Source organism: Bufo bufo, chromosome 6 (genome assembly GCF_905171765.1).
Source record: "Bufo bufo chromosome 6, aBufBuf1.1, whole genome shotgun sequence".
NCBI classification, from domain to species: domain Eukaryota; kingdom Metazoa; phylum Chordata; class Amphibia; order Anura; family Bufonidae; genus Bufo; species Bufo bufo.
Genome location: NC_053394.1, coordinates 410,261,084 through 410,285,638, shown reverse-complemented (window position 1 = coordinate 410,285,638; position 24,555 = coordinate 410,261,084). Strand labels below are relative to the sequence as shown.

The 24,555-nt window shown below is 42.4% G+C and overlaps 1 long non-coding RNA gene, 2 other non-coding genes and 1 pseudogene across 3 annotated transcripts in view; all 4 read left to right on the top strand.

Moving 5' to 3' along the window:
• Window positions 1-24,555, top strand: part of LOC121004602 — a 110,525-nt gene that overhangs the window by 28,911 nt on the left and 57,059 nt on the right. The window contains exon 2 of the long non-coding RNA XR_005779790.1: window positions 17,053-17,058. This is a non-coding gene — a long non-coding RNA (uncharacterized LOC121004602). The remainder of the gene's footprint in view (window positions 1-17,052; window positions 17,059-24,555) is intronic.
• On the top strand, window positions 5,568-5,757 carry LOC121006422. The gene has a single exon (XR_005780268.1). It is a non-coding gene; the product is annotated as a U2 spliceosomal RNA (small nuclear RNA).
• LOC121006447 lies at window positions 13,854-14,034 on the top strand (annotated as a pseudogene).
• LOC121006522 lies at window positions 20,479-20,664 on the top strand. The gene has a single exon (XR_005780327.1). It is a non-coding gene; the product is annotated as a U2 spliceosomal RNA (small nuclear RNA).

The window sequence follows — 24,555 nt, the reverse complement described above, 5'->3', positions numbered from 1 at the left end:
ATGACCAGGCACATGCATGCAAAGCATGAACTGCAGTGGAGTAAACACCTTAAAAACAAGGAACTCACTCAGGCTCCCCCTGCTACCTCTTCTGCTGCTGCCGCCGCCTCTGCCTCTTCTGCTACTGCTGCCGCCGCCTCGGCCTCTTCCTCTGCCTCTGAAGGAACGTTGGCACCTGCCGCCCAGCAAACATGGGCTGTACCACCAACACCACCACCTGCGTCACAAAGCATCTCAACCATGTCACATGGCAGCGTTCAGCTCTCCATCTCACAAACATTTGAGAGAAACCGTAAATTCCCACCTAGCCACCCTCGATCCCTGGCCCTGAATGCCAGCATTTCTAAACTACTGGCCTATGAAATGCTGTCATTTAGGCTGGTGGACACACACAGCTTCAAACAGCTCATGTCACTTGCTGTCCCACAGTATGTTGTTCCCAGCCGCCACTACTTCTCCAAGAGAGCCGTGCCTTCCCTGCACAAACAAGTGTCCGATAAAATCAAGTGTGCACTGCGCAACGCCATCTGTGGCAAGGTCCACCTAACCACAGATACGTGGACCAGTAAGCACGGCCAGGGACGCTATATCTCCCTAACTGCACACTGGGTAAATGTAGTGGCGGCTGGGCCCAGGCGGAGAGCTGTTTGGCGCACGTCCTTCCGCCGCCAAGGATCGCAGGGCAACATTCTTTGCCTCCTGTCTCCTCCTCCTACTCAGCTTCCTCCTCCTCTTCTTCCACCTGCTCATCCAGTCTGCCACACACCTTCACCACCAACTTCAGCACAGCCCGGGGTAAACGTCAGCAGGCCATTCTGAAACTCATATGTTTGGGGGACAGGCCCCACACCGCACAGGAGTTGTGGCGGGGTATAGAACAACAGACCGACGAGTGGTTGCTGCCGGTGAGCCCGGCCTGGTGGTGTGCGATAATGGGCGAAATCTCGTTGCAGCTCTGGGACTAGCCGGTTTGACGCACATCCCTTGCCTGGCGCATGTGCTGAATTTGGTGGTGCAGAAGTTCATTCGCAACTACCCCGACATGTCAGAGCTGCTGCATAAAGTGCGGGCCGTCTGTTCGCGCTTCCGGCGTTCACACCCTGCCGCTGCTCGCCTGTCTGCGCTACAGCGTAACTTCGGCCTTCCCGCTCACCGCCTCATATGCGACGTGCCCACCAGGTGGAACTCCACCTTGCATATGCTGGACAGACTGTGCGAGCAGCAGCAGGCCATAGTGGAGTTTCAGCTGCAGCACGCACGGGTCAGTCGCACTGCGGATCAGACACACTTCACCACCAATGACTGGGCCTCCATGCGAGACCTGTGTGCCCTGTTGCGTTGTTTCGAGTACTCCACCAACATGGCCAGTGGCGAAGACGCCATTATCAGCGTTACAATACCACTTCTATGTCTCCTTGAGAAAACACTTAGGAAGAGGAGGGGTCATTTTTAGCACTTTCAGGCCAGTCTCTTCGAAGTGACTCAGAGGGAGGTTTTTTGCAACACCAGAGGCCAGGTACAAATGTGGCCAGACAGGGCCCACTACTGGAGGACGAGGAGGACGAGGATGAGGAGGAGGATGAGGATGAAGCATGTTCACAGCGGGGTGGCACCCAAAGCAGCTCGGGCCCATCACTGGTGCGTGGCTGGGGGGAAACTCAGGACGATGACGATACGCCTCCCACAGAGGACAGCTTGTCCTTACCTCTGGGCAGCCTGGCACACATGAGCGACTACATGCTGCAGTGCCTGCGCAACGACAGCAGAGTTGCCCACATTTTAACGTGTGCGGACTACTGGGTTGCCACCCTGCTGGATCCTTGGTACAAAGACAATGTGCACACCTTACTTCCTACACTGGAGCGTGATAGGAAGATGCGCGAGTACAAGCGCACGTTGGTAGACGCGCTACTGAGAGCATTCCCAAATGTCACAGGGGAACCAGTGGAAGCCCAAGGCGAAGGCAGAGGAGGAGCAAGAGGTCGCCAACGCAGCTGTGTCACGGCCAGCTCCTCTGAGGGCAGGGTTAGCATGGCAGAGATGTGGAAAAGTTTTGTCAACACGCCTCAGCTAACTGCACCACCACCTGAAACGGAACGTGTTAGCAGGAGGCAACATTTCACTAACATGGTGGAACAGTACCTGTGCACACCCCTCCACGTACTGACTGATGGTTCGGCCCCATTCAACTTCTGGGTCTCCAAATTGTCCACGTGGCCAGAGCTAGCCTTTTATGCCTTGGAGGTGCTGGCCTGCCCGGCGGCCAGCGTTTTGTCTGAACGTGTATTCAGCACGGCAGGGGGCGTCATTACAGACAAACGCAGCCGCCTGTCTACAGCCAATGTGGACAAGCTGACGTTCATAAAAATGAACCAGGCATGGATCCCACAGGACCTGTCCATCCCTTGTGCAGATTAGATATTAACTACCTCCCCTTAACAATATATTATTCTACTCCAGGGCACTTCCTCATTCAATACTATTTTTAATTTCATTTTACCATTATATTGCGGGGCAACCCAAAGGTGAATGAACCTCTCCTCTGTCTGGGTGCCGGGGCCTAAATGTGTGACAGTGGCCTGTTCCAGTGGTGGGTGACGTGAAGCCTGATTCTCTGCTATGACATGAAGACTTATTCTGTGCTGACATGAAGCCAGATTCTCTGTTACGCGACCTCTCTCCTCTGCCTGGGTGCCTGGGCCTATATATGTGACAGTGGCCTGTTCCAGTGGTGGGTGACGTGAAGACAGATTCTGCGCTGACATAAGGCCAGATTCTCAGTTACGAGACCTCTCTCCTCTGCCTGGGTCTAAATGTGTGACAGTGGCCTGTTCCAGTGGTGGGTGACGTGAAGCCTGATTCTCTGCTATGACATGAAGACAGATTCTGCGCTTACATAAGGCCAGATTCTCTGTTACGGGACCTCTCTCCTCTGCCTGGGTGCCTGGGCCTAAATGTGTTCCAGTGGTGGGCGACGTGAAGCCTGATTCTCTGCTATGACATGAAGACAGATTCTGCGCTGACATAAGGCCAGATTCTCTGTTACGGGACCTCTCTCCTCTGCCTGGGTGCCTGGGCCTAAATGTGTGACAGTGGCCTGTTCCAGTGGTGGGTGACGTGAAGCCTGATTCTCTGCTATGACATGAAGACAGATTCTGCGCTGACATAAGGCCAGATTCTCTGTTACGGGACCTCTCTCCTCTGCCTGGGTGCCTGGGCCTAAATGTGTGACAGTGGCCTGTTCCAATGGTGGGTGACGTGAAGCCTGATTCTCTGCTATGACATGAAGACAGATTCTGCGCTGACATAAGGCCAGATTCTCTGTTACGGGACCTCTCTCCTCTGCCTGGGTGCCTGGGCCTAAATGTGTGACAGTGGCCTGTTCCAGTGGTGGGTGACGTGAAGCCTGATTCTCTGATATGACATGAAGACAGATTCTGTGCTGACCTAAGGCCAGGTTCTCTGTTACGGGACCTCTCTCCTCTGCCTGGGTGCCTGGGCCTAAATGTGTGACAGTGGCCTGTTCCAGTGGTGGGTGACGTGAAGCCTGATTCTCTGCTATGACATGAAGACAGATTCTGTGCTGACATAAGGCCAGATTCTCTGTTACGGGACCGCTCTCCTCTGTCTGGGTGCCGGGGCCTAAATATGTGACAGTGGCCTCTTCCAGTGGTGGGTGACATGAAGCCAGATTCTTTGCTATGGCATGAAGAGACTGATTTTCTGCTGACGTGAAGCCAGATTCTCTGCTATGGGACCTCTGTCCAATTGATATTGGGTCATTTTTATTTTTTTTATTTTTATTTTAATTCATTTCGCTATCCACATTTGTTTGCAGGGGATTTACCTACATGTTGCTGCCTTTTGCAGCCCTCTATCTCTTTCCTGGGCTGTTTTACAGCCTTTTTAGTGCCCAAAGGTTCGGGTCCCCATTGACTTCAATGGGGTTCGGGTTCGGGTTCGGATCCCGAACCCGATCATTTCCGGGAAGTTCGGCCGAACTTCTCGAACCCGAACATCCAGGTGTTCGCTCAACTCTACTCAGGATGTCATTTTAAAATCTGGTGTGAAACAGGGGTGTCCCTTGTCCCCACTACTTTTTATTTGCGCCTTGGAGCCTCTTTTAATTATGATAAGAAAAGATAAGCGGATACATGGAGTCCCCCTGCCGGGCGGGGGTGGCCTAGAGGCAAAACTAGTGGGGTACATGGATGATGTTGCAGTGATTTGTAGGGACACCCCTGCAATTTAAAAAGCTACAAAGCAAGTAGAATACTTTTGCCATGCCTCCGGTTTTAAAATTAATTTTAACAAAAGTAATATTTTAAATGTCGGAGAGATGGTTTTAAATGATATTGACATTCCTGAATCTGAGTCAATAAAAATTTTAGGAATCACCTTCAGTGAGTCTAATGACGGCCTCAGGAATTGGGATACGATTACAGAAAAGGTAAATAATAAATTATGCATGTGGAATCTAAGGAAGCTGACGATGGAGGGGAAGGTTTTAATGATAATTTTACCGATATTACTGTATCTTAGCATGGTGTTCCCTCCATGCGACCGTATTTTTAAAAAAAATTAATAAAGCTTGTTTTAATTTCTTCTGGGGTTCCAAGATGGACAAGTTGCGGAGAAATACGGTAATGCTTCATAAATGTAAAGGCGGAAAAGACTTTCCTGATCTTAAAACCTTTCCTTTAATAAAATATTTTAGCTCCTGTTTTAAAGATAATTATTGGTCATAATACTGGTTATTTTATGAGGAAGAATGGTTAGTTTCAAACGGTTTAAATTCTCCTTATTCTTTTAACCTGTCAAGTTTTTACAAGATTTTAGAGAAAATAACGAATAAAGAGGGTTGAAGTTTTAAAGAATAGTAGAGCGATTTTAAAAGAAATTAATGATGAAAAGATGATGGCCCCTATTAAAAATTTTAATGAAAATAAATGTAATCAAATTTATAAGGATATTACTGTGAACTATCTTTTTAACACACAGAAGGACCTGGCCTGGAGCTGCATACACGAGTGTCTTCCATGCCGGGCATTCCAGCATCGAAGAGGACTGACAAGCACCGCGGAGTGTCCCAGGGGAGCATGCAGAGAGGAGGAGGACATTTTTCATTTATTTTGGTATTGTTACTTTGCTAAAAAAATATGGAGAAAAATGCTCCCCTTGATGAAGAAAATAACAGGACTGAAAGCGCTAACTATGGACGGTGTTTTTTTATAGGTGTCTGGAGTGCCCTTCAAGAATCAAAAAGACTATGGCATGGAAGATCACAAACTGTGTTAAAGTGGCTCTATGGTCAGCCCGGAACATTTTATGTTTTAAGCACGATGTTATTACGGAAGAAAATGTTTTAAAGATGGTTTTAGATGAATTGTACAATTATTATTTAATAGATAAGAAGAGAACACTTTTATGTGCCATTAGTGATTTTTAAGGGAATGGGGGTCTATTATATGAATTTGTAAAACCTGTCATTTTAATGAGTCTATTTGAAAAAAATGGTTTTATAATATTTATGTAATGTAAATTTCAATGTTTTAACAAATGATTTTACCCCTTGATGGGTAAATATCAACAAATAAAAAAAAATCTGTTCTTATCAGTTTAATATCTGATACATCCCCTATCTGGGGACCATATATTAAATGGATTTTTCGAACAGGGAGATGGAAAAAGAGCTTGCTCTGTCCACTCCACGCATTGACCTGGTATTGCAGTACCTCCAGGACCGGTGCACCCCTTCTAATCCAGTATGAAAAACAGAATGAAATTGATTGATTGCAAGCATCCTTCCAGCAAGCAAGTGGAAAGTTGTGTGTGTCCTGCCTCCCTCAGGAGTCTGCACTTCAGCTTCTCCTCTGTCTGCCCAGTCAGTGCTGTGCTGCTTCCTGCATACCTGCATCTAGTCTGTCAATCTCCTAATTGCATCAGCTGTTGGTTTGTTCCAGCACCAAGCAACCCAGCCATCCAGTCTCCTCACACCCTAAATCCAATTAAGACTGATGGGTCAATTGGCTTATCACCTGAATGAAGTGTTTGGACCTCCACGCACATTACCTTGGGTTTGATTTGGGCCTGTTGTGCACACCTGCGATGCTGAGTTGTCCCTGGGAATTGACCCTTTTGTAGCAAGTTGGCTGGATGTAACCATTTTTCCTTGCTTCATTAAATGAGTAAAGTTTGCCTGTGTCTCCCTCTTGTGGATCTATCATTTAAACTGGATTACTTGGAGGCTAAAAAGTAGTCCAGCACTTCCTATGTATCTGCAGCAGCAGCTGGACCTACCTTGTCTGGACAATGGACGGAACACTGCACATGTCACAGGAGTCTTGTCAGGTCAGAGGTCAAGTCAGTGGATGACATCACAAGGGCCCTGACTGAACACTCAACAATGGGGCCCTGACATCACAATCAACAACAATGCATACCCTTTTTTTTTTTTTTTCACTACTACCTCTCCATTCACTCCTCATATTATGTTTTCTGCTTGGCGTGCTTTGGCACCAGGAATTGCGTGCGAAGAAAAGGCATGGCCAAAAGTTGCGGGTGGGCGGAGCTATGCAGATAGCAAACACGAAGAGGAGCATACTGGTGATTTCTGAGCGTAGGACGCACACACGTTTTCCCTGGTTTTTGAGAGAAAGATGCCTCCCGGACTGTGTGTGGGTCTGGGGTCTGTAGTCTATTGCCTTCAGAAGTGCTCTGCATTGGGGACCATCGGCCTGTACTGCGAACCCTTTCAGGTTATCGCTTCTCGGCCTTTTGGCTGTCGATCAAGTGTGGTTGAGAGTCAAGAGGCAGGTATTGCAGAGGAAGTCGTGCTCTTGGCCTTGTCTGTATTGACTTGCTGCTATTGGGAGTGGACGGATACTGTGATTCCTTCGGCTTGAGGTTCGGGATTCGCTATTGGAAGAGTGCTGCTGTTTCAGGACTGGGAGTGATCGAAATCCTCGCTGAGGGTTTACTTTTTTGCTGGAAAGAGGAGAAATATTTTGAAGATGGCGTTTGTAAGAAAAACCAAAGACAAGATGATGGTCGTCCGGATTTTTTTTCAGAGGACTTCGCTTTGAAGGATACTCTTTGTTTTTTTGTTGACCCGGCTGTGCGACAAGTAAAGGATTTATCTTTTATTTATCGGGAAATTCTATGTCCCATCCTGGATATAAAAAAGGAAGATTTTTTTTGTGTTCAAAGTTTTTTTTCAAGAGGTATTTACAATGTGACCTTGGATTCAGGTTTTCTTTGTGGAAAAGCTTTTGCCCTTTATGTTGCAAATAAAGGGAATCAAGCTTTCAAGGGGATAAAAGTCTCCCCACTTTTATAATTTCAATCCAGGATTTTGACAATTCAAATGTATAGTCCGTTTATTTCGGACCAAGAAGTGGAATCCTATTTGTATAGGTTCTGCGAAAAAATTACCCTAAAGAAATTGGGGTACACAGATTTCGGAGTGTGGAATGGAAAAAGGATCTACAATGTAATCTTTAAAAAAGATCCATGTGAATTTGGTGGAGTCTGTAGGCCTCCTCCGATTGTTTTCATAAATCATGTAGAGGCTATCTTTTCTTTACTGGGATGCCCAAATATTGTAGGGCATGCAGAAGATTGCCTGTAGAAGGTGTTCCGAATGTCCAGGAACTAATCATCAGGAAACCAAGTGTCCAAAAAGAAGAGAAAATGAAGATCAACAACAGAATGGAGAACAACAAAATCAAAGTGAGAGTCAACAGCAGAGTGATGGAAATCATCATCAGCAGAATGAAGATCAACAACGGAGGGAAGAACATCAACAAACTGTTGGTCAGCAACATGTTGAGGTGTTGCAACAGATTATAGATCTGCAACAAAGAGCGGGTCTAATAAATGATCAACTACAGGGGGAAAGAAGAGATGCAGAAGAAAGAGGAGTGAATGCGCCTCAAGGAGTGGTGGATGGTCAAGGAACGGAAGAGCTTGTTCCAATGACAGTAGAGGCTGATGTAAAATGTGTTATGGAGTCCCTGCAAAGTATAGTAGGTAAAAGTGGAGTGCCTTATGGCCAAGAACATATGGAGATACAAGTAAAGAGCTTAAAAAGAGGTGTGCGAGAGAAACATAGAAACATAGAAACATAGAATGTGTCGGCAGATAAGAACCATTTGGCCCATCTAGTCTGCCCAATATACTGAATACTATGGATAGCCCCCGGCCCTATCTTATATGAAGGATGGCCTTATGCCTATCCCATGCATGCTTAAACCCCTTCACTGTATTTGCAGCTACCACTTCTGCAGGAAGGCTATTCCATGCATCCACTACTCTCTCAGTAAAGTAATACTTCCTTATATTACTTTTAAACCTTTGCCCCTCTAATTTAAAACTGTGTCCTCTTGTGGTAGTTTTTCTTCTTTTAAATATGCTCTCTTCCTTTACCGAGTTGATTCCCTTTATGTATTTAAAAGTTTCTATCATATCCCCTCTGTCTCTTCTTTCTTCCAAGCTATACATATTAAGGTCCTTTAACCTTTCCTGGTAAGTTTTATCCTGCAATCCATGTACTAGTTTAGTAGCTCTTCTCTGAACTCTCTCTAGAGTATCTATATCCTTCTGGAGATATGGCCTCCAGTACTGCGCACAATACTCCAAGTGAGGTCTCACCAGTGTTCTGTACAGCGGCATAAGCACTTCACTCTTTCTACTGCTTATACCTCTCCCTATACATCCAAGCATTCTGCTGGCATTTCGTGCTGCTCTATTACATTGTCTTCCCACCTTTAAGTCTTCTGAAATAATTACTCCTAAATCCCTTTCCTCAGATACTGAGGTCAGGACTGTATACTGAGGTCAAGGTGTAGATGAGGAGGAAGAAAATAGAGGTGACGAGAAAAATAGAGCAGTGATGAGGGAAGTGTTTGAAGTGGGATCTCCATTTAGTTCATGTGATTCAGAAAATTTGAAAATTGAGGAGTTTGAATCTGTCACTGATGAGGGTGGGGGGGTAGCCCTATGTTAAATGTGAAAAGATGATAAAGTGTGTGTCCCTGAATATTCAGGGGTTTAAGAACCCAAGAAAAAGAGTAGCGTTTTATGATTATCTAAATAATGAATGTTTTGATTTCATTTTTTTTTACAAGAATGTAATATAGAGAAAAGAATTAATTATGATTATTTTAAGAAATTTTGGAAAGGGAAAGCAGTTTTTTCAGGTGGAAATGAATTAAAAAGTGATGGAGTTGGGTTTTTGTGTAGTGGTGAATGGGATATTATAAATTTGGAAGAAATTTACCCAGGAAGATTATTGATGGTAGAGGTGGAGAAAGAAGATAAGAAATTAAAGTGTTTTTGTGTGTATGCGCATACAGAAAAACAGAAAAGAAATGAGTTATTTGATATTGTACAACTGTTTATAACCGGAAGTTAACCGATTATTATAGGGGGTGATTTCAATTGCTCGGTAGGAAACAAAAAGGATAGTTCGGCTTCTAACTGGAAAAGCTTCATAAATTCAAAGACGTATGGGAGGTGTGTGGAAAAAAGAGTGAAGATGAAATAACTTGGAGCAATAAGAGGAGTTAGTCCAGAATAGATTATTTTTTTATATCCGAGCATTTCAAGGATCCGAGTTTTAAAAACAGAAGTAAATTGTTTCTCAGATCATAAATTAATAATAAGTAATTTGGTTTTAGGCAGTATAGAGAATAAAAAAGCAACACATTGGAGTTTGAATGTATCGCTTTTGGAAGATCAAATGATAAGAGAGCAGTTTAAGTCTTTTTATAACAAATTAAAAGTAAGCAAGAGTTGTTTTAATGATATAGCAGAATGGTGGGACTTCGCAAAAGAGCAAATTAAACGTTTTTTTGTAAAAGTTGGGAAAAGAAAGGTGATGGTTAAAAAGCGATTATATTCTAATTTAAATGCAAAACTTCAATGTATGTTTTTGTTAAGGAAAAATGGTATAGATGTTTAGGATGAAATAGAAGAGTTGAAAAAACAAATTAAAAAGATTCTTAATGATAAAGGGAATGAAAAAATATTTAATGCAAGGGTGAAAGCCCTAGAGCAAGATGAAAAGTGTTCTAAATATATAAAAAAAAACAAAAAAAAACAAAAACATTTTATTGAGGGCTTAGAAGGAGAAATGGGTTTATAAGGAAAATTAGCGAAGGCAAAGGATTTTTATGAAGATTTAATTTCTGCCCAAAAAATTGATGGGTCTTTAAAAAATTATTTTTTAGAAGAGTTGGACAAAAATTTTAATAGAACAGATAAAGAGAGTTTGGAAAAAGATTTTACAAAAGATGAGATTAAAAATGCAATAAAGAGCTTTCAAAACTTGAAAACACTGGGCCTAAATGGACTACCAGTAGATTTCAAACTACTTACCACACATTAGGGCCCCTAGAATGCCAGGGCAGTATAACTACCCCAGAAGTGACCCCATTTTGGAAAGAAGACACCCCAAGGTATTCCATGAGGGGCATGGCGAGTTCCTAGAATTTTTTATTTTTTGTCACAAGTTAGCGGAAAATGATGATTTTTTTTTCTTACAAAGTCTCATATTCCACTAACTTAAAAAAATAAAAACTTCCATGAACTCACTATGCCCATCACGAAATACCTTGTGGTGTCTTCTTTCCAAAATGGGGTCACTTGTGGGGTAGTTATACTGCCCTGGCATTCTAGGGGCCCTAATGTGTGGTAAGTAGTTTGAAATCAAAATCTGTAAAAAATTACCTGTGAAATCCTAAAGGTGCTCTTTGGAATGTGGGCCCCTTTGCCCACCTAGGCTGCAAAAAAGTGTCACACGTGGTATCGCCGTACTCAGGAGAAGTTGGGCAATGTGCTTTGGGGTGTCATTTTACATATACCCATGCTGGGTGAGAGAAATATCTCGGCAAAAGACAACTTTTCCCATTTTTTTTTATACAAAGTTGGCATTTGACCGAGATATTTCTCTCACCCAGCATGGGTATATGCAAAATGACACCCCAAAACACATTCCCCAACTTCTCCTGAGTACGGAGATACCACATGTGTGACACTTTTTTGAAGCCTAGGTGGGCAAAGGGGCCCACATTCCTTTTAGGAGGGCATTTTTAGACATTTGGATCCCAGACTTCTTCTCACGCTTTAGGGCCCCTAAAATGCCAGGGCAGTATAAATACCCCACATTTGACCCCATTTTTGAAAGAAGACACCCCAAGGTATTCAATGAGGGGCATGGCGAGTTCATAGAATTTATTTTTTTTGCCACAAGTTAGCGGAAATTTATTTATTATATTTTTTTTCTCACAAAGTCTCCCTTTCCGCTAACTTGGGACAAAAATTTCAATCTTTCATGGACTCAATATGCCCCTCAGCGAATACCTTGGGGTGTCTAATTTCCGAAATGGGGTCACATGTGGGGTATTTATACTGCCCTGGCATTTTACGGGCCCTAAAGCGTGAGTAGAAGTCTGGAATATAAATGTCTAAAAAAATTTACGCATTTGGATTCCGTGAGGGGTATGGTGAGTTCATGTGAGATTTTATTTTTTGACACAAGTTAGTGGAATATGAGAGTTTGTAAGAAAAAAATAATAATAATTTCCGCTAACTTGGGCCAAAAAAATGTCTGAATGGAGCCTTACAGGGGGGTGATCAATGACAGGGGGGGTGATCACCCCCCTGTCATTGATCACCCCCCTGTAAGGCTCCATTCAGACGTCCGTATGTTTTTTTACGGATCCACGGATACATGGATCGGATCCGCAAAACACGTACGGACATCTGAATGGAGCCTTACAGGGGGGTGATCAATGACAGGGGGGTGATCACCCCATATAGACTCCCTGATCACCCCCCTGTCATTGATCACCCCCCTGTAAGGCTCCATTCAGATGTCCGTACGTGTTTCGTGGATCCGTAAAAAACATACGGATGTCCGAATGGAGCCTTACAGAAGGGTGATCAATGACAGGGGGGTGATCACTCCCCTGTCATTGATCACCCCCCTGTAAGGCTCCATTCAGATGTCCGTACATGTTTTGCGGATCCGATCCATGTGTCCGTGGATCTGTAAAAAACATACGGACGTCCGAATGGAGCCTTACAGGGGGGTGATTAATGACAGGGGGGTGATCAGGGGTTAATAAGGGGTTAATAAGTGACAGGGGGGTGGGTGTAGTGTAGTGGTGTTTGGTGCTACTTATTACTGAGCTGCCTGTGTCCTCTGGTGGTCGATCCAAGCAAAAGGGACCACCAAAGGACCAGGTAGCAGGTATATTAGACGCTGTTATCAAAACAGCGTCTAATATATCTGTTAGGGGTTAAAAAAATCGCATCTCCAGCCTGCCAGCGAACGATCGCCGCTGGCAGGCTGGAGATCCACTCGCTTACCTTCCAATCCTCTGAACGCGCGCGTCTCGCGAGATGACTCATATATGCGTGACTGTGCGCAGGGCTGCCGCCTCCGGAACGCGATCCTGCGTTAGGCGGTCCGGAGGCGGTTAAATAGGGTACTTAGAATTATTGAGTGGTTTTGTGGAGCTTCTGGTTTTAAAATTAATTTGGATAAGTCAGGTCTTTTAGCTACTAGGGGTTTTAATGTGGAGTTGAATTGTGATTTAAAGAAGGTATCGGAGTTGAAAATTTTAGGTGTATTCTTTTCGGAAAATTGTGGGAATGTAAAGAATTGGGAATCCCTGCTCGAAAGATTTAAAAAAAAGATCAGTTTTTGGAAATTGAGGTCTTTAACGTTAGAAGGAAAAATTTTAATTGTTAGACAAGTGTTACTTCCCATGATTGGATATATGGCAGCAATTTTTATCCCACCTTTTAGGATGATGAGGAAAATTATTAAGTTATGCTTTAATTTTGTTTGAGGTTCAAAAATGGAACGAATTAAAAGAGAAGAATTATATAAACCTAAGGAAAAGGGTGGGAAAAATTTCCCTGACATTAGAAAGTTGGTTTTAATGAAATATCTTGCATATTGTATTAGTACTGTATTGGGCCCAGAATCAAAAGTTAAGTCTTTTCTTATTTACAATTTGGGATTTTATATTAGGAAATACAAATGGTTAAAGTTGGAATTGAATAGGCCTTACAGATTTTTACCGACAGAACATTATATGGTTTTAGAGTCAACTTTGAGAGAGTTTAAAAATTTCCTGTTTGAATGTTAGTATTTTAGCGAATCATAGGAAGATTTTGGCGGTTTTAAAGGAACGGGTTGAAATGAGTCCTGTTAGTTCTTTCTCATATAAAATAGTTAGAGATATTTGGAAGAATATTAACTTTCCTGGTGTACAAAATCAACAAAGTGACTTAACATGGTGTATAATAAAAGATTGTTTATTGACAAGGGAATTCCAACATAGACGAGGATTAGTGAGATGTGAGAAATGTCCTAGAGATAGGTGTTATGATAGTAAAACTCCAATACATGTGTTCTGGAATTGTGAATTTGCAAAAAAAGTGTGGAGAAAAATAAGTCAATTAATAAAAGCAGTGAGTACCTTAAATCTTTTAGAGTATAAGATAGTATTTTATGGTATAGGAGTTAAAAAGGAAGATTTTAGAGTGGTTTGGTTTATTATATCTTGTGTTAAGTTAGCCCTGTGGAAGTGTAGGAATATTTGTTGGTAGAAAGATGTATTAAATTAAGTGTAAATTATTTGTATACATATTTTTGGAAAGATAAAAAAGATTTAGGAGAAGAGGAAGCAGAAAGAATATGGAAACAAAAAAATTGGAATATACTTACTTTATAAATGTGTTTTAATGTTGTATGCGTTTTGAGAAATAAAAAAGATGAGTTTTCACGATGATGATTTTTACTCTTAAGATATGAGATTTAAAATTTAAGATAAAAAATATATAAGTGAAAAAAATAAATAAAAATCTGTTCTTATCAGTTTAATATCTGATACGTCCCCTATCTGGGGACCATATATTAAATGGATTTTTCAAACAGGGAGATGGAAAAAGAGCTTGCTCTGTCCACTCCACGCATTGACCTGGTATTGCAGTACCTCCAGGACCGGTGCACCCCTTCTAATCCAGTATGAAAAACAGAATGAAATTGATTGATTGCAAGCATCCTTATAGCAAGCAAGTGGAAAGTTGTGTGTGTCCTGCCTCCCTCAGGAGTCTGCACTTCAGCTTCTCCTCTGTTTGCCCAGTCAGTGCAGTGCTGCTTCCTGCATACCTGCATCTAGTCTGTCAATCTCCTAATTGCATCAGCTGTTGGTTTGTTCGAGCACCAAGCAACCCAGCCAGCCAGTCTCCTCACATCCTAAATCCAATTAAGACTGATGGGTTAATTGGCTTATCACCTGAATGAAGTGTTTGGACCGCCACGCACATTACCTAGGGTTTGATTTGGGCCTGTTCTGCACACCTGCGATGCTGAGTTGGCCCTGGGAATTGACCCTTTTGTAGAAAGTTGGCTGGATGTAACTATTTTTCCTTGCTTCATTAAATGAGTAAAGTTTGCCTGTGTCTCCCTCTTGTGGATCTATTTTTTTAACTGGATTACTTGGAGGCTAAAAAGTAGTCCAGCACTTCCTATGTATCTGCAGCAGCAGCTGGACCTACCGTGTCACAGGAGTCTTGTCAAGTCAGAGGTCAAGTAAGGTCAGGTCAGTGGATGACATCACAAGGGCCCTGACATCACAATCAACAACAATGCATACCCTTTTTTTTTTTCACTACTACTTCTCCATTCACTCCTCATATCATGTTTTCTGCCTGGCGTGCTTTGGCACCAGGAATTGCGTGCGAAGAAAAGGTGTGGCCAAAAGTTGCGGGTGGGCGGAGCTATGCAGATAGCGAACACGAAGAGGAGCATGCTGGTGATTTCTGAGCGTAGGACGCACGCACGTTTTCCCTGGTTTTTGAGAGAAAGAAGCCTCCCGGACTGTGTGTGGGTCTGGGGCCTGTAGTCTATTGCCTTCAGAAGTGCTCTGCATTGGGGACCATCGGCCTGTACTGCGAACCCTTTCAGGTTATCGCTTCTCGGCCTTTTGGCTCATATCTGGTTGGGGAAACCCTGCTAGGTCTGGGTCAGAGGGGCCGTTTCTACGAGGAAACCTTTCCGTCGTGCTAGAGTGATCCTGTGCATTGGGCATTTTGAAAGAATATGGCTGGAGTAAAGAACACAGTACGCCTTGTTGGTGACATCCGTCACAAGGACCGCTTGAACCTGAAATTTGTCGTGGAGAAGATTCTGATCAAATTGGGGAAAATTTCACTGGACCAAGTCTTCTTCATCCAGGAGTTCCCGGGCTACCTGCTCCTACGATGTGTACTTTTTTCTGGAAGAGGAATGTTTGAACTTTTTTCAAGATCTAAGAGCCAATAGCCGCCACCGCTATATGGAGCACTTTACTTTTAATGCTCTATTCTCTGCCATTGAGAGACCTTTGACCGTGCATATGTATAACCCCTTTGTGGAAAAAGCACTAATCAAGGGTTTCCTATCAAGATACTGTTCTACGGTAAAGGGCGATTTTGAGCAAAGGAATTCGTATGGTGTATTTAATGGGAACATCAAATTCTGGGTAAAGTTTAAGCCAGATCCGGAGGGCATCGGTGGAATAATGTATCCACCTGCAAATTTTTGTATTGGTGGGAATAGAGGCTGTTTTATCCAGGAATGGCCACTTTCTGACGCGGATGCGGTAAGTACGGACACACTCGAGAAAACTGTGGAACTGGGGTTGTCTGTAGGAACTGTGGGCAACGGGGCCATGAAACTAGAGTGTGTTCAAATCCTCGCTCCTGTGACCTGTGTGGGAGCACAGAACATGCTTGCAGGGCCTGTCCAAGTATGGGCAGTCTCGCAACAGAGATGCAGTGCGAAAGGCGATGGGCGAGAGATCATGAGAGGATGCGAGCAGATTCCAGGATGGAAAGATTGCAGAGAGGTGAGAATACTGTGATTGAGCCGGATTCTGAAGCAGAAGAAGGAGAGGAGGGAGGAGAAGAGGAAGAGGTGGAGGAAGCCGGGTCTCCAGAGGGTCAGTCTTTGGAGGAGGAGGAGGTGGAGCGGGATTTGGAAGAGGCCGTCCCTATGAGTGAGCAGGTCCAGCAAGAGGTGGTTACCGAAACCCCTCAGGAGGTAGCAGCGGCTGAGGTTGAGCTGGAGGAGGTGGGCAATACCATGGAAATTGTGGAGGCAGAAAGTCCGGAAACAGGGAAAGAGGCAATGGCTTCTGGGTCAGGAGCATCTGCAATAGAGTGGTCATTGTCTGCTGATGAGCTGGAGGAGGCAAGAATGCCCGCTGCCGAAAATGCAGCCACTTTCCACAAGGTGGTGTCAAAAATACCTACTGGGAAGATTAAACGAGACCCTAAAAGGTTGAGGAAGAGTTCTATGTTGCCTGGGCCCTCTTCGGTGATTGAGTCCCCCAACCCTTTTGCGGTGCTAAGTCCTGATGATGGGCACGCTCTTGAGTCACCAGAGTATGTGAGTGAAACACCAAGTATTTAAGGGTACCTTGCCGATTTGGAGAGGGCTCTGCAGTTTTCGGGAACGTTAAGTTCCGAGCCATGGTGGGATCTTTTCCTTGGAAACCTGACCTCCTTTTTTTCCCATCTATGACATTACAACTTAAGATAGTGTCTCAAAATGTGAGGCTCTTTCAATCGGCCAACAAAAGAGCGATGGTCCTGGACTTTTTAGCCTCTAAGGGCTCAGATATAGTTTGTGTCCAAGAATGTGGGTTGTCTGCTACTCCGAAGGAAAGTGAATGGACATACGTTAAATCGTTCTGGTCCTTTTCAAGAGTAAACAGGAACGATGGGATCGGTGTTCTAATTCAAAATAAGGACATTATTGTTGATCAAAGAGAAGTAGTAGAAGAAGGAAGATGTATGTGTTTTGTACTTTCTTTTCGTGGTTGGCGTTTTAAGTTGATCAACATATATGGTCATGCAGTCAAAAAAGATAGACTGGCTCTCTTTGAGAAATTGAGTTTTTTTCTACACGGGAGGATTCCGATTATTATTTGTGGGGATTTCAATTGCATTCTTGAGAAGAAGGGAAGAGCCAAGTCTTATGAATCAGAGGTGGATGTCACCGGTAACCTGTGGAAACAACATATGCAGGTTTTTTCTTTGCAGGATGTGGGAGGGGGGAAGAAGTATGCTTTCACCTATCATGCTGATGATGGGAGAACTGAATCACGTCTGAATTATTTTTTCTTTTCTGGCTCTTCGGTGGGATGTAAGGTTTATAATCAGGAGAGAGTTTGTTTTTCTGACCATGATTGTTTATTTGCCATTTTTGAAATTAGTAATTTTGTTTATGGGAGAGGGGTATGGAAAATGAATATTTCTCTTCTAGCTGACCGAAAGGTTAGAGATGCTTTTGAGAAAAAATATAATATGTGGAGGAGAGAAAAGTGCAGGTTCGCAAATGTCTTGATGTGGTGGGAATGGGTGAAGGGTAGGATAGCATGTTTTTTTTAAACATATAGGTTATGCTAAAGCTAGGGAAAAGAGATCAAGGTTTAAGTTGTTCAATAGGAGAATTTCTTTCCTACAAAAATGCAAGAGTATGGGTTATGATGTGGAGTATGATCTAGAAAGAGCGAAAAGTGATGTGGATGATTGGTTTAAGCAGAAAGGGAGGGAAATTATTTTCAGGTCTAAAGTGGATGCAAGAGAGAAAAATGAAAAATGTACACGTTTTTTCTTTAAAAAGATGTGTGGTGGGAAGAAAGTGATGGATGTTTTGCTGAATGAGGATGATATGGATGTGCTGGATGTGGTGCTGTATGGTATGAAAAAGTGTGATCTAGGTGTGGATGATGAGTTTTTGGAGATTTTGCAGAACTTCATTCCTGAAGATGATGTCTCCTTGCTGAGTGATGTAACGGAAGCAGAGGTGAAGGATGTTATTCTAAAATCTGCTAGGAATAAGTCACCAGGTAAAGATGGGATTCCGTGGGAATTATAAGTGTTGGGACATTGTTGGGAGTGATCTGTCTGACGTTATGAAGTTATTGTTTTCAGGTGCGGAGATGCCTAGCGAAATGAAGCAGGGGGTTGTGGTTCTTTTATTTAAAAAAGGGGATAGACGGTGCTTAGGTAATTGGCGCCCTATTACTTTACTCAACACAGACTATAAATGCTTTGCTAAGATCTTAGCAAATCGTCTGAGAGAAGTGGTTGCACATGTGATTGTGAATGATCAGGTGTGTGCGGTACCAGAGAGAGGATACAGGATAATTTGGTGTTAGTGAGAGATTTGATTGAGGATTGCAAGAATCGGGATAGGGGAATGATTGTGTGTGCGTTAGATTTTGAGAAAGTGTTTGATTGGGTTGCGCATGAGTTTTTGTTCAAAGTTTTGCGAAGGATGGGTGTGCCTGGGAGATTTGTTGAATTGTTGATTGGTTTGTATGAGGGTGCTAGCAGTAGGGTACAAGTAAATGGTTTTCTGATATTGCCTTTTGGAATTAAGTCTGGGGTTAGGCAGGGGTGCCCCTTGTTGCCAATTCTTTTTGTTTGTGCGATGGAGCCCTTATTACAAATGATAAGGAAGGATAAAGTCATAAAGGGTTTTTTGTGCCGGAGAGTGGAGGTAGAAGTGTGAAAGCTCTGGGCTATATGGATGATGTGTGTGTGTTGTGTGATTCCGAGTGTGATGTTCAAAGGGTGAAATTGTTAGTTAACTTGTTTTGTATAGCATCTTCCTTTAAGATCAATTGGGGGAAGAGTAAGTTGAAAGGTTTTTGGAAGGGTGCTTTGAGTGATTGTGATATGGAGTGCATGTCAGGTAGTATTAAAATCTTGGGTGTGGAGTTTGATGAGAGACTGAGAGGAGATGATAGTTGGCTGGAGCTGGGGACAAAGATTACAAAAAAGTTAGAGATGTGGAGGCTGAGGGACCTGTCCTTTTCGTGCAAGGTGTTGGTGGTAAAAAGTGTAATTTTACCTATGATTCTCTATATTGCTTTGGTTTTTCCTCCATCTGGTAAGTTGTTAAAAAAAAGTAGAAAGATCTCTTGCTATTTTTCTTTGGGGGAGTAGTATTGAAAAAACTAAAAGAGAAATCTTGTTTAAAAAAAGGAAGCTAGGTGGATTAGATTTCCCTGACCTAGAAGTTTTTTTGGGCCTTAATCTTATAAGTTTCTTAGTTAAACTACTTCGAAAAGACAATAATGCGGCTTGTATGTTCCGGTATATAGCTGGGAACATGTTGCGCCAGTTGAAATGGGAGGAACAGGATAGAAGTAGGCCTGTTGCCTTTAAAAATAGTGTATGGTACCAGTATGCTGAGAATTTCATTAGGAAATATAAGTTAGAGGATGTGCGCAAAGAAGATTTTTTGAAGGGGAAGGCTGAAGTGAAAGGGAGATGTGAAAGGAAACTTATGTGTACGATTGATGGGCTAAGTTCAAATGAGACAAAGATTGTTTGGGAAAAGTTAGATAGGTTTGAGACTTCAAATAGACAGAGAGATCTGATGTGAATGTCAATGCATAATGCCCTACCTGTTAGGAGTGTGCAGAGGCGGAAAGGTTTAGTGGTATCTGAGATGTGTCCGAGAGATTTGTGTGGTGATGAAGAGAGTGTGGGTCAGCGAAACAGGTATTGGGTGAACTGAGTGGTTTGTGTGCTGAACTGACTGGTGTGAAAAGACTGAAGTATGATATTGTTATGTTTGCTTTGTGCCAATTAGGAAGAGGGAAAGACAGGATATTATGGTTGTTTTTGACATGTGTGAAAGAGGTGCTTTGGGACTGTAGGAACTTGTACGTTTATAAGAAGGAAAAGATTGAAGTGAGTGGATGTGTTAGAATGGTGCTTGATAAGTTGTATTTTCTGTACAAGTGGGATTTGGAGAAGGGATTGGATGCGGAGGGTAGCTGGAAATTTCTCAAATGGAGACATCTGGTAAAGGTTTGAGTTATTTATCTTTGTAAATATAGTAAGAACATTTTTTGTGGCCATGAGGATGTGTAAAAGGTGTATCCTAAGGAACTTTGTTGCCCGCTATTCCCCTTGGGGATGTAAGTTTCAATGTAGGAGCAACCTTTGAACTGAATGGCGGTAGAAAAAAAAAAGCAACCCAGCCAGCCAGTCTCCTCACACCCTAAATCCAATTAAGACTGAATTGGCTTATCACCTAAATGAAGTGTTTGGACCACCACGCACATTACCTTGGATTTGATTTGGGCCTGTTGTGCACACCTACGATGCTGAGTTGTCCCTGGGAATTGACCCTTTTGTATCAAGTTGGCTGGATGTAACCATTTTTCCTTGCTTCATGAAATGAGTAAAGTTTGCCTGTGTCTCCCTCTTTTGGATCTATCATTTGAACTGGATTACTTGGAGGCTAAAAAGTAGTCCAGCACTTCCTATGTATCTGCAGCAGCAGATGGACCTACCTTGTCTGGACAATGGACGGAACACTGCACGTGTCACAGTACCCTTTTTTTTTTTTTTATTCACTACAACTTCTCCATCCATTGTTGAATATCTTTGTTACTTTTTCAAATAAAAATAAAAAAAATAAAAAAATCTGTTCTTGTCAGTTTAATATCTGATACGTCCCCTATCTGGGGACCATATATTAAATGGATTTTTCGAACAGGGAGATGGAAAAAAAGCTTGCTCTGTCCACTCCACGCACCCCTTCTAATCCAGTATGAAAAACAGAATGAAATTGATTGATTGCAAGCATCCTTATAGCAAGCAAGTGGAAAGTTGTGTGTGTCCTGCCTCCCTCAGGACTCTGCACTTCAGCTTCTCCTCTGTCTGCCCAGTCAGTGCTGTGCTGCTTTCTGCATACCTGCATCTAGTCTGTCAATCTCCTAATTGCATCAGCTGTTGGTTTGTTCCAGCACCAAGCAACCCAGCCAGCCAGTCTCCTCACACCCTAAATCCAATTAAGACTGATGGTTTAATTGGCTTATCACCTGAATAAAGTGTTTGGACCGCCACGCACATTACCTTGGGTTTGATTTGGGCCTGTTGTGCACACCTACGATGCTGAGTTGTCCCTGGGAATTGACCCTTTTGTAGCAAGTTGGCTAGATGGATGTAACCATTTTCCCTTGCTTCATTAAATGAGTAAAGTTTGACTGTGTCTCCATCATTTGAACTGGATTACTTGGAGGCTAAAAAGTAGTCCAGCACTTCCTATGTATCTGCAGCAGCTGGACCTACCTTGTCTGGACAATGGACGGAACACTGCACGTGTCACAGGAGTCTTGTCAGGTCAGAGGTCAGGTCAGAGGTCAGGTCAGTGGATGACATCACAAGGGCCCTGACATCACAATCAACAACAATGCATACCCTTTTTTTTTTTTCACTACTACTAATCCATTCACTCCTCATATCATGTTTTCTGCTTGGCGTGCTTTGGCACCAGGAATTGCGTGCAAAGAAAAGGCGTGGCCAAAAGTTGCAGGTGGGTGGAGCTATGCAGATAGCGAACACGAAGAGGAGCATGCTGGTGATTTCTGAGCGTAGGACGCACGCACGTTTTCCCTGTTTTTTGAGAGAAAGAAGCCTCCCAGACTGTGTGTGGGTCTGGGGCCTGTAGTCTATTGCCTTCAGAAGTGCTCTGCATTGAGGACCATCGGATTGTACTGCGAACCCTTTCAGGTTATCGCTTCGATCTTGATGGATTGGAGTCAGGAGGCGGGTGTGCTACTGTGGAGCCTTGCCCTCGGCCTTGCTTGTATTTACAGGCTTGCTGCTATTGGGGGTAGGAGGAAGCAGTGGCTTCAGCTCTCAGGACGTCGGGATTCGGAGGATCGTGGAGGAATCTGCTGGACTACGGGACCTGTCGACTGAGCGGAGGCGATCCCAGCCTTTCGTGGGCTGTTTTTTGGATTGGAAAGAGGAGAAGAGAGCGAAGGTTTCGGAATGGCGTCTTTTGGCGGCGGCAGGAGAAACCCTGGGGATGGATACCGTCCTGATTTCTTTTCAGAGGAATACGGTTTAAAGGATACCATCCGTTTTTTTGTGGCACCAGAACACCGACAAGGTAAAGACTTATCATATATTTACCGGCATATTCTGTGCCCAATATTTAATTTGGAGAAAGAAAACTATTATTGTGTACAAAGTTTTTTTTCTAGAGGAATATAACCATGTTACTCTGGTTAATTTGGACCTATGTGAAAAGACTTTCGCCCTCTATGAGAGGAATAGAGTAAGGGAAGTCTTTGAGGGTCTAAAAGTTGTACCTCTTTTTCAGTATCAGACCAAATTGCTGACTATTCAAATGTATAGCCCTTTTGTTTCTGATCAGGAAATAATGGGTTTCTTACTACAATACTGCGAAAAGGTGATATTTAAAACCTATGGAAAAGCAAATTTCGAAGTATGGAACGGTAAGAGAATATATACTGTGTTGTTTAAAAAAGACCCAAATGAAGAAGGAGGAGCGGCTAGACCGCCCCCAATTGTGTATTTAAATAGATGCCGCGGGTATCTGTTTTTTTGAGGTATGCCCAAATATTGTAAAAGTTGTAGGAAATATGGACATGGTGATTTGGACTGCAGAAGGTGCAAGAATTGTACTTATGATGTTCACCAGGAGGATCAATGTCCTCATAAGGGAAAAGAGCAAGAGGACAATCAAAATAACATAGAGGAAGGTTCTTCCCTACAAGAAAATGAAGGAGGAATAGGTGCAATGGAGGCAGAGGTGGAGGATGAGGGGAATATAGGAGGAAGTAAGGCAGTGGAGAATGAGGAGGAGGAAAAAATAAACAAAAGTGAAGGGAATACTCAGGATGTGCCAGATGAAAGAACGGCCGAAACATCATCAGGTGTTAAAAATAGGAAAAGACAAAAGAAAAAAAGAGGAGGTGGTTAAGGAGGTGGTGGATCCCCCAAAGGTGGAAATTCCACAGGAAGTGCAAAATAGCGGAATGGTGGAATTACAAAAGGAAGTTGAAAAATTAACTCAAATAGGTGGAAGCAATGTTGAAGATGAGTGTTTGCCATGTGGTCAAATGGAGTGGAATGTGAAAAGTCTGAAGAGGGGTCCTAGTGAAAAGGAGTATTTCTGTGAGGAAGATAGTGATGGTGAGGTAGGAAATAAAAGAGCAAGGGAGGTACTGGGATCTGTATCTCCTAGTTCCACTGATTCAGAAAATGAGGAAATGTGTGGAATTAATGAGGGCCAGGGAGTTAGCCCTACACCAGGCGTTAGTTGATGGTAAAATGTGGTTCCTTGAATGTTCAAGGCTTAAATAAAAAATATAAACAAACTGCACTTTACGAATATCTTGAAACTGAGAATTTAGATTTTATTTTTCTACAAGAGAAAAATTGATTATGAGTATTTAGGGAAAGATTGGAGTGGAAATTTAGTTTTTTTCAGGAGGTAACGAGAGTAAAAGTGATGGGGTAGGTTTTTTATGTAAAAAACAGTGGGAAATAGAAAGGTTTGAAGAAGTGTTCCCAGGAAGAATCTTAATGGTAGTGGTAAAGAGAAGTATTTTAAAAATTAAATTCTTTTGTGTATATGCTTATCCGGAAAAAAAGAAAAGGAAAGATTTATTTGAAGTGCTGCAACTATTTATTTCTGGTACTGTGCCCATAATTATTGGTGGGGATTTTAATTGCTGTTTAGATCGGAAAAAGGATAGTTCAGTTTCAGTTTTAAGGGGGATTTTAGAGTCAGGGTATGTGAAAGATGTATGGGTAGCTTGTGGAAGGGAAAAAGAGGATGAAATTACATGGAGAGGTAGAATGGTTGAATCTAGAATAGACTGTCTTTTTATATCAGATCATTTTAAAGCAACCAGTTTTAAATCAGTTAATTGTTGTTTTTCAGATCATAATTTAATTAAGTGTGTTTTAGCTTTGGAAGAAAAGGAGTGTAGGAAACCGACTTACTGGAAACTAAATGTATCTTATTTGGAGGATAAGGAAGTTAGGAATAGCTTTTGTAGGTTTTATAGGAAGTCAGGTTTTAAGAAGAAAGATTATAGTAGCATTCTGGAGTGGTGGGATTTTGCAAAGGAACAATTTAAAATATTTTTTAGAAGGATTAGTAAGAAAAAGGCAGAAGAAAAAAAGAAATTATACTCATTGTTAAATGCCAGATTGCATAGTTTTTATGAGTTTAAAAATAGTGGTTTGAACTTTGATGAAGACATTGAATTCGTTAAAGGCGAGATTAAAAGAATATTATATGAGAGAGGAAAAGAGATCATCTTTAATTCTATGGTAAAAATTTTGGAGGAAGACGAAAAATGTTCAAATTTTTTCTTTAAAAAAATTAGAGGAAAAAAAGATTTTATGGATATTTTAGAAGGGGAAGTGGTTTTAGAGGGAAAGTTAAAAAAGGTTGAAGATTTTTATGGGAATCTATTTGAAAAAAAGAACAGTAATAAATCTGAGTGATTTTTTTTTTTAGTTCTTTGGATAAAAAGTTGAATGAAGAAGAAAAAAAATAGTCTAATTAGTGTGGTGACCAAAGAAGAAATCTATGAGACAATTAATAGTTTTTCGAACTTAAAAACTCCTGGATTAGATGGAATATCTATTGAATTTTATAAATCTTTTTGGTGTTTAAATAAGGATGATTTTAATGAA